Raw genomic sequence first — 9,981 nt, 5'->3', positions numbered from 1 at the left:
ATAGTGCGAATTGATGACTATGAGGCAGTATTGGGGATGGAGTTTATGAAGCAGTTTGAGGCTATGGTTGTGCCACACTTGAGGAAACTCTTCATTTATGATGGGAGAGGTGATGTACCCATTGGTGTTCCAACCATTGGTGTAACAAAACCTGATCATAAGTTAGGAGGAATACAGATGGAGGACGAAATAAAGGTAGACAAGCGGTTGTCTACGATGGAGGCAAAAATTGCAGAACAATCCGAGGTCATCCGTGCACTTTCAGATAGCATCTTGGACTTATCAAGAAGGCTAGAGTTGGTGGAGGACGATGATGATGATGAGCTGGTTGTGAGGCCGAATGTCCGCAAGGAGGATCAGGAAGCATACCTACAAAGGATGGAAGTGGAGGATCCCGATAGGTGGATCGAACTGATTAGTGAGAAAGAGCTCCCAAGCTCTTCTCGCTCCAGATTTTTCTAGATGACATGGGAGGAAGGGCTCATTGTTAAGCTGCTCATGGCAGTGAGTCCTCAACATGGTTGAGCAGGTATGGTGTTTGGTTTTTCATTTCTAAACATGCTGCAGAAGATGGGGTTTCCATGGAGCTCGGCATGGAACCATGGAGATAAGCGTTGGCACATAGTTAAGATGTGCGACACTTGTCATACATGGGCAGTTTGACTCTTGGAGATATCTTGGTGAAGGAGTCACCAGGACGGAATGTTGTCGGGACGACAACGTCTTCAGGTGGGGGAGAATGTAACGCCCCGGCATCTTGGGCAGGGGCGCGCTCCACACCTTACACGGCGGAGACTTGACTCGTGGACAGAACGGGCAAAGTCGACCCGTGCACAATGACCCGATGGCGGTTGGGAAAAACTTGGGTGCGGGTGTGGTCACCCGCCCGGGCAGACACACACGGGACGAGTTCGAGTGAACGAACGTTGGACCGGGCAGACACACGGGACGAGTTCGAGTGGGCGGACATCGGATCGGGCAGACACACACGGGACGAGTTCGAGCGGGCGGACATCAAACTGGGCAAACACATTAACAGGTCGACCCACAGACGCACCACACACGGGCGGGCGACCCATGAGGCGACCCGCGCCAAAAGATAACACGACCGGGCAGAGTGTAAGGCGCGGACGGAGGGCGCGGCAGAACAGTCGTGCAACGGCGAGCTGGGTAGGCGACCCGCCGTGCGACGGGTAAACAGTAACCACGAACAACAGTCGTGCAGCGGGCGAGCTGGGTAGGCGACGCGCCGTGCGACGGGCAGACAGTAACCACGAGCGACAGTCATGCAGCGGCGAGCTGGGTAGGCGACCCGCCGTGCGACGGGTGGACAGTAACAACGAGCGACAGTCGCGTAGCGGGCGAGCCGGGTGGGCGCCCCGCCGTGCGACGGGTGAACAGAAACTTGTGAGCGAGGTTGGATAGCGGGCGAGCCGGGTAGACGCCCCGCTATGCGACGGACGAGCAAACATAACAGCGAACCGGAAGTCATGTGGACGGGCGAGCCGGTGGGCGGCCCCGCCATACGATGGACGGGCGGAACAAAAGCGGGCGGAAGTTAGGTAGCAGGCGAGCCGGGTGGGCGTCCCCGCCACACGACGGAAGAATGCGGAACAACAGCAGGTGGATGTGCAGCAGCGAACGGGAGCGGGCGGCAACAACGTGCGAAGGTGCGACATGGGACGAGCCAGCATAACGTGAGGCACGCGGGTTCATGGACTTAGCGAAACAGTGCGAAGGAGGAGACCGAAGTTTATAAAGGGCATAGGTCGCCCTTGCCTTAAGGCAAGGGCCGACCTGCCCATAAGAATAATTCGGGGCTTCTATGCATACATTTGGGGGTCGGCTTGGACAGCGACACCCCTTCAACAAACAAGCTGTAAAGCGTATAAATGGACAACGCTGAGGTTCATTTGGCAAGAAGAAAGAGGCAAGCAACAAGTGAGCTCGCACTTCGCTCTTGGACTCGGTCTTGAGACAAGAGGATAGTGCGCAATTCTTATGCGCACTTGGTGAAAAGAGTGCGCAGAACCGGGATTAATTTCAGAGGTCGAAGTCGGTCGCGCAGAACCGGGATTAATTTCAGAGATCGAAGTCGGTCACGGTGAGACAGTTCGTGCAGAGTATAACGGGGTAGAAGTACGAGAGCTCGGGTGAGCTCAGCCCTGCTACGGGTATATTGTATTGGACTGTTGTAAACGGCATACGTGCCTTGGTTGTAACTTTAAGTGCGGGCCGTGGATTCTAGCCCGGCGCACTTGTAAATTGAAGATCTTCATATATAATATATTGGGCGGACTCAACGGGAGTTGCCCCTCCCATTCTAAGTTGTTCTTGCAATTGTTCTCGGTTTTATATTGCATTAATGATATTATGAATGTGTGTAAAGATTGTGAAGATTAATTATTTATGGTTATAAGTGAAGGCATGTTTAAATCAGTTTTAAGCTTGGTGAATTCGGTTAACGCGTAGTCTACAAACGTAAGCTTGGTAAAAACGAGCGTTTGGTAGTGCCGCACCCTGCCGGGCACGGCTAAAAAAATTGGCCGTAGATTGGGGGCGTGACACAGTCTGTGGGAGGAGGAGGAAGGCCGCCTCACCTGGCTGCATATGCAACGGCTGGGATCAGTCATATATATTTCATATGGGAGCATCGCTGTAAAATCAAAGCAACAGCTGGGGCAGCTGGCGCTACGTCTAGAAGACAGCGAACAATCTTTCTTGTGGGTTCTCCGGTTAGATATAGCAGAAGGGCAGGCTGCGATTTTACCCGAGGGCTTTGAAGAACGAACAAAGAAACGGGCAATGTTTGTGACGTGGGCGCCACAGGTGAAAGTACTTGCCCACGCTTCGGTGGGATTATTCTTCATACAGTGTGGATGGAACTCTATGTTGGAGAGCATGAGGATGGGAGTACCGTAGTGGGATTCCCATATTTTGCCGATCAGTTTCTCAACTGTAGATTCGCTAAGGAGGTGTGGAAGATCGGCCTCGATTTTGAAGACGTCGATGTGGATGGTCACGAAAGAAGAGGTTGACGACGGTGTGAGGAGAATGATGAGAACGGCGGAATGAAAGAAGACGAGAGACAACGTTCTCAAACTAAAGGAGTCAGCAACGCAGTCAGTCCTTCCTGGAGAATCTTCTTTTCTGAACCTAAACGCTTTCGTTAATGACATGACGATGAGTAAAGTGCGCCAATCCAAAACATGAAACCATTTGACTTGGATTCCAGAAGACGTCAAGAGAAAACTTGGCTTTCAAGCCTTTCTGGGTTTACTCATAAGTCGCATTACCACATATGCAAAACCAGTATCATTCTTTAACAATAAAATATTTTAGAGGTTGAAAATATTAATTATTGTCATCATGCTTACTCCATTTCATGGCTTGAATGGCTTCATCTGGCACACATTATGTGATCATATACTACCTAGACTGTAATGGTTCATTATTGTCATCTTTTTCCTTCAAATGTTTTGAAGTAATTGAAATCAGATTCTTGAGCACAATTTAAAATGATCACCGATAATGTTCCTTTTTAAGTATCTTCTTTCACTGGACTCTACTCTGTTTCTATATATTTTGATTGCGGTGGTTAAATGATCCAAGCACCATCTAAAAATCTACCACTAAAGTCTCCAAACTAGAGAAAATTTATGCGCAGTTTACATGACATCTCATAGTGTTTAAGGCATATATCGATGACGTTGTGGCACGCTCCTCACACGTGTAAGCGCACGTGAGAAAGCCAAATTGTGAATAGCACACACCTAACTATACCTAGATGATCCTTGCACGTGACTCTCTCCTCTACGTGGTTGACACTTCATTTCGCCCAGTTCTTTCGAGTCGTAGTTTAATCCACAAAATTCTAAGTAAATTCCAGTTTACATAATTAGTTTATTAAAATGTTAATGGGATATCAGTTACGCATTACGAAATTAATGAGAATGACAGATCTTTTATAAGTTAAAATTAATGGTTTTATATTTTTTTATTATCAATATATATATATATATATATATATATATATACACACGTACCGGGATTATTGATGGTTTTAATTTTTTTTTTATTACAACATTATTTTATAGATAATATATCATTTAAATTAATATGTTTCTAATTTTATAATATGTATAGTAGTAAACATTATCAAATTTTCCTTTTAATTCTATAAAAGTCAAATTTATTTGGTTTTTTAAATTATATTTAAAAGAATTGGATTTAATGTCTATACATGAGTATCCAAGTTTACTAATGTCTATTTTTTCGTATTTTTATGAAAGAAATAGGATTTAATGGTGAAAAGTAAGGAGTTATTCACTATACATAAGTGGATAAAAGTTCACCTCCGTGTCTTTTTCTCTCTTAAATGAATTCAAATTTCTTCTATTCTAAATGCAATTATGTTTCGAGCTTTAAAGGTTTAAGGTGGTCAAGGTTTGAAACTCATGGTATTTGGGAGGAGACACCAAAAGAAATGCACCTATGTTAATTGTTCTTATGGCCTAGATTAGGTAGTGAATAGTGATTTTTGATGTGAAACTTGTGGTAGTATGAGCCATTGCAAATTTCCACCCATGTTAAAGGTTGGTGTGGCCTAAGATCAATAACCTTTATGTTGTAAATTGCTCTTGATTACAAATTCCCGTTAAAAAAGAAGAAGAAGAAGAAGTTAGAAAAATTATTATATTTAGATGTATTTTACATTTTATTAAGAAAATAATAAAAACAACATTCTTGGAAAATTGAAAATGTGATATGCTAACAAATTTTAATGAGTATTCCCTCTCTCTCTCTCTCACACACACACACACATACACACACACAAAAAAACATAATTACATTGTTGTAGCAGATGCCCATCTAAGGACTTTAACAGAGGATGGATTTGAGAGACCTGAAAGAGGAGACTACCATAGATTTGACAGACCCAACATAATCATTCGACTTGGGAATGGTCTTCAGAGCGACTCTTATTTCCTCTCTTTCTACCAACCTTGTTCCAACCGATAGGAGGTAGATCAACCAAATTAATTTGCATATTAGTGCTGAGATCTGAAGGAGATTCTCTATCAGTGTCCAAAGAAGTCAATTCATGTGCACGCTTCAAAGTACTCAAAGGTATGTCTTGACTTGCCAACTTCCTATTTGTAGGGGATATTGAGATCCCTACTGAAACCACATAAGTTTGATGAGGAGTGACAATTTGATCTTGCTCCCCTGGAATCATATCATCATCGACCACCATTCTCCTCTTGATCTAAAATGGAAGAAGTATTTCCCTCCATAGGGGGCGGGTTAACATGTTTCCAAATTTTAGATTGTGAAGATCTTAAGTGTTGTCTCTTGATGGAATTTGTTAAAGGGAAGGAATTCTATAAATGGCTAGTTTGTAGACAAAATCAACAACAAAACATAGTATTCTCGTAATTCAAAGTTTGAATCCAATGATAATCACCAATTTTTAAATTTATTTGATCTTACAACCCTTTGCTAATCTCAATTTCCACATATGTTTTTCTAGAGGTTTACATGCCACACTTCCCTTGAGAGGTATATGTGGTAAGATAACGACCCTAGGAATTTCCTATGCCCTAAAAAACTAAAAGGTGCCAAAGATGGGTGGAAAAAATTTGGAAGTCAATCCCAATTTGGCAACTCGATGATGATTATTGTAGAAGGATTGAAGTCTGGAAACCAAGATGTTAAGAAAAAACCAACATTACCCTAGAACGAAGGCCCACCAGTTAGGGCCTTCTGGTACTCTTATGGTTCAACAAACAACACTATCAAAAAACCTTTAGAGTAGAAGATGACCTTGCACTCTTTAGTCTAGTTTGTATGTGTAATGTCCCTTAATAATAAATAATAAATAATAATAAAATAATAAATAACAATATTAAATCTCTAAATAAATAAAAATAAAAATAAACAGAAAAATAGTAAAAATCAGTAAAGCTATCAAAAAGTAAAAACAAAAGAAATAAAACAAGAAAGCAGTAAAAATCAATAAAGCTATCAAAAAGTAAAAAAGAAATAAAACAAGAAAACATTAAAGTTGCATGTTGATACATGGAGTGTGTGCATGTGGTTCCCCTTCCAATGTTTGCTCTATTTAATAGATGGTGAGGAAGATGAGAGGCATTCCATCATTCCATGATTCCATCATCCATTTTCTTGGGAGAATAGTGCTGTGAGACAAAGGATTCCCTGGCAGTAGTACGTTGATTGAGGGCTCGGGGGTGGCCAGTTGTTGCAAGATTTTGTGTAATTCAGCCTACGGTTGGGTGGAGAGTCGTCCCCAAGACTTTGCTGCACTTAGCAGAATTCAACTAGCGTAGCCCCGAAATCACAAGTGAGAAACATCATCGCCACAAGTAAGTTGTCTCTACTCATATTTTTTAAATTTGATGTTAATTAGTTGATAAATTGCGTGTTGATTATAAATCGCATGATTAATCTAATTAATTACTTGTTTTTATTTCGGGATTGTTACATATGGTATCAGATCCTAGGTTCAACTCTTAGGGCCTATATACATTTTAATGTAGAAAAATTTGATCTAAATGATTTAAAACAAAAAAATTACAATCACATCCTAATGATTCTATACACTTAAAAGGGAATATTACAGTCACATCCTTCCTTCTACAAAAAAAATAATTCAATTATTTTATCGCTGGGCTGCGACAAAGAAAACTTTCGAGTGTGGCTATGACTTGAAGTTTTTGACTCTAGTTGTGACTTATCACTCACATAATGTGGCTCTGCAAGTTGCGGCTAAAATTTTTCTCATTGTCCCTCTTTGGCTTTGGCTCTATCCTCAATTCCGCGGCGGGAATTCCATTGACTTTATTGAAAGAGAATAGTACACTGCTCACACCTCCATCCTTAACGCATGTCTCAAATGGCGGTTGGAAAGTATCCATTATGTCTTGTTGAGTAACCACAACACAAAGTCAAACTGACTGAAGCTCTGCCCAGAGTCAAGATCATAGGCAGTGTAATGTTTGCAACATGCAACAATTTTAAGTTTTCTAGATGTCGCGTCTGGGTGATCTCCATAGGTTACACTACACAGTTGCCTTCAACTAAATCCCACACACTATGCACAATATAATTGCATGAACTGTTTCGTATTACATATTCTTAGACCTCAACTCGCAATGTTGATGCTAGCAATTTCATGTTGTAGGAGCAAAGTGAAACAGTTCTTTGTTGACAATGGGCTTGTTAGACAAACACAATTTTCAACCCAATCTCATGCCATGAATAGATCCTATAATAACCAATGCATGAAAACTATATCAAATAAAATATCAGTGGAAATCTGTTATAGTGATAAAGATATATAGGCAAGCTCATGTGAAACATTAAACTATCCATCAATTTAAGGCGTGTTCCAATATGTGCAGAGCATTGAATGCGACAGAAAGGTCATTGATGTTCCTTGAAAAATTGGCCTCAAACATGCTTCACGGATCTGTACATGAGATTTTTCCTACAGACTTTTGGATAATATTTTAAAGGGGATTGAAATTTCCTTTGATCTTTAAACGAGCCAAAGTAAAATTTGAGGCTACTTTACACTAAACTCATGAGATTAGCTGCAAATATGAGACTTGTGCAATATTCCAAATGCCTCTGGTTTTCTTTAATTGAATCTTTAGATTCCTGTTGGTTCAGTTAAAGTGATGTATACATAACATTTTTTAAAATACATGTTGAGCCGATCCACACAGGTTTTAATTTCGAAATTCGAAATGATTAGTCTAAAACTGAACTGTCACAGTCATCTCCAAGAGTTCCCCACCATCACACTCATAAAGAAAAATATAAAAAAATGGGGTTTGATGAGTTTATTGATTAAATCTACCACGAATTCCTTTGAACGAGCTTTTATTCCGTGCAGGTAACTAGCATTTTCTTTTGGGCACATGAGATATCAATGAAATTGCAAATGTTTCCCTTCCAAATTTAAAATGTTATAGTCTTTGTGTCTTTTTAGCATCAGATCATCATTTTATGCATTAAGCAAACAAATTGCAGTATATATAAAACACATGATGGTATATTTTAGTCTCAGAGGCAAAATCATACAGATTTGGAGTAGTTTGTTTGATTAAATGTCTGATTTGGTTAAGAATTAATTTATTGTTGTTATTTCATTCTCTGGTCGCATGTATTTTCTTCAACTGAAATCTGTTCTTTAAATAGAGTTTCGTGGTGTCTATGTAACTAATCTCTCATTACTGATGTAGAAACCCAAACACAGTTTCGTAGTTAACTAAGTTAAATAGTTCACCCTTATGACCATTTGAGACCTGGGGACATTTAACTTTGTAAACAATTTATAGACGAACGAATAGTTTTACGTAGATGCTAAATAAATGAGCACGAATTTTCTTGAGTTCTCTTTCAATTGTTAATGTGCATGATGAATGGATAATTTACATTTAATGGTATGAGATTGTTAGCGTTGTTCTAATTCGGTAATCCCACTTGCTGATACGATTTATTGGCTGTTGCTAGTATCACTAAATACACAAAATCATAGCCTAAGTACCTGGGCACTAGAAACTATTCAATACACTTTAATTTGCATGAGCGCTATAGTTTACATTGTAGGGTAGTTTGTGATAAGTTCATTTTTGGAAATATGGCTTAAATATGATGCATTCACTACTTCACCAAGGGAACTTTTGAGACATTTTTTTGAGACAAAACAAATATTTTGTCTCAAAAACTCATTTTTTATTTTACATTAAGAATTAATATTAATTGATTTGTCTCAAATATAAGGTTTAAGACAAAAATAGGTTGAGACAAAAATATTTTAAGACAAAACATTATGTTTAAGACAAAAATAGTTAGGACAAAAATATTTTAAGACAAAAGTAGTTTGAGACAAAAATATTTTAAGACAAAAGTAGTTTGAGACAAAAATATTTTAAGACAAAACTTTATATTTAAGACAAAAATAATTTAAGACGAAAATATTTTGAGACAAAACTTTATATTTAAGACAAAAGTACTTTGAGACAAAAATTTAAAGACAGAAATAGTTTAAGACAAAATTATTTTAAGACAAAAACAATTTAAAACAAAATTATTTTAAGACAAAAACAATTTAAGACAAAATTAGTTTAAGAAAAATCTTTATATTTAAGACAAAACTTTATATTTAATACAATGACCACTTTAAATCAAACCTATGTTTATGCTTTTATCTTTACATAGAATGTGTCATCTTTGGGCATGGGGGTAATTAGTCTGTGCCCAATAGTACGCCATATGCAACCAATCGAAATACATTCAAGTGAGATTTGATAGGCATGCCACTAGGCTCAAATACACACGACCTTACCCAATGACAAACTTTCCTTTTTGTTCTAGTTACTAACTGAACCAACCATGGATCTTCATTCAATTCCCTAAGTAGATTTCATATACCAACAATATTTAGGTTGACATAACTATAACTAGAACCTAGATCAACTAAAATGGAAATAACTTGGTCATGCAACTTACCTTCCCTCTTAATAATGGATGTCTACTGGTCTGCTTGGTAGTTGTCCACTACTACATAAACTCTCGGCATGTTCTGAGCTATATCACCTATTGTCCAAGCTTCTTGAGCACTATAGATCTTTGGGCCAACATTTTGTTGATGTGGATAATCCCTTCTTCTATGATGTTCACCAGAAATCCAACATTTTAGTGGCTCTCATCCCTCAAACTTGGTCTACTCTAGTGCTAGTTGTTGCACATTTTCCTTAACAACAACGTTATATTTTTTGTTGAAATTGGTTTACAGGGGTTGGTTGCTTACCTTCCCTATCTTTTGAGTTTTTCTTGGGCTAGTTTCTCTTATTTCTAGCATTGTCATTTTCCTACCATTTTCCCTCGAACTCTGGCCTACATTTTTCTTGCTCATAATAGTGCTTCAGCGTTTTTATGGCATCCTTCAAA

This window comes from Pinus tabuliformis, chromosome 3_1 (assembly GCF_031772625.1).
Source record: "Pinus tabuliformis cultivar Carrire ecotype Pingquan chromosome 3_1, CPIR1, whole genome shotgun sequence".
Taxonomy (NCBI): Eukaryota; Viridiplantae; Streptophyta; class Pinopsida; order Pinales; family Pinaceae; genus Pinus; species Pinus tabuliformis.
Note: the sequence above shows the minus strand (reverse complement) of the source record.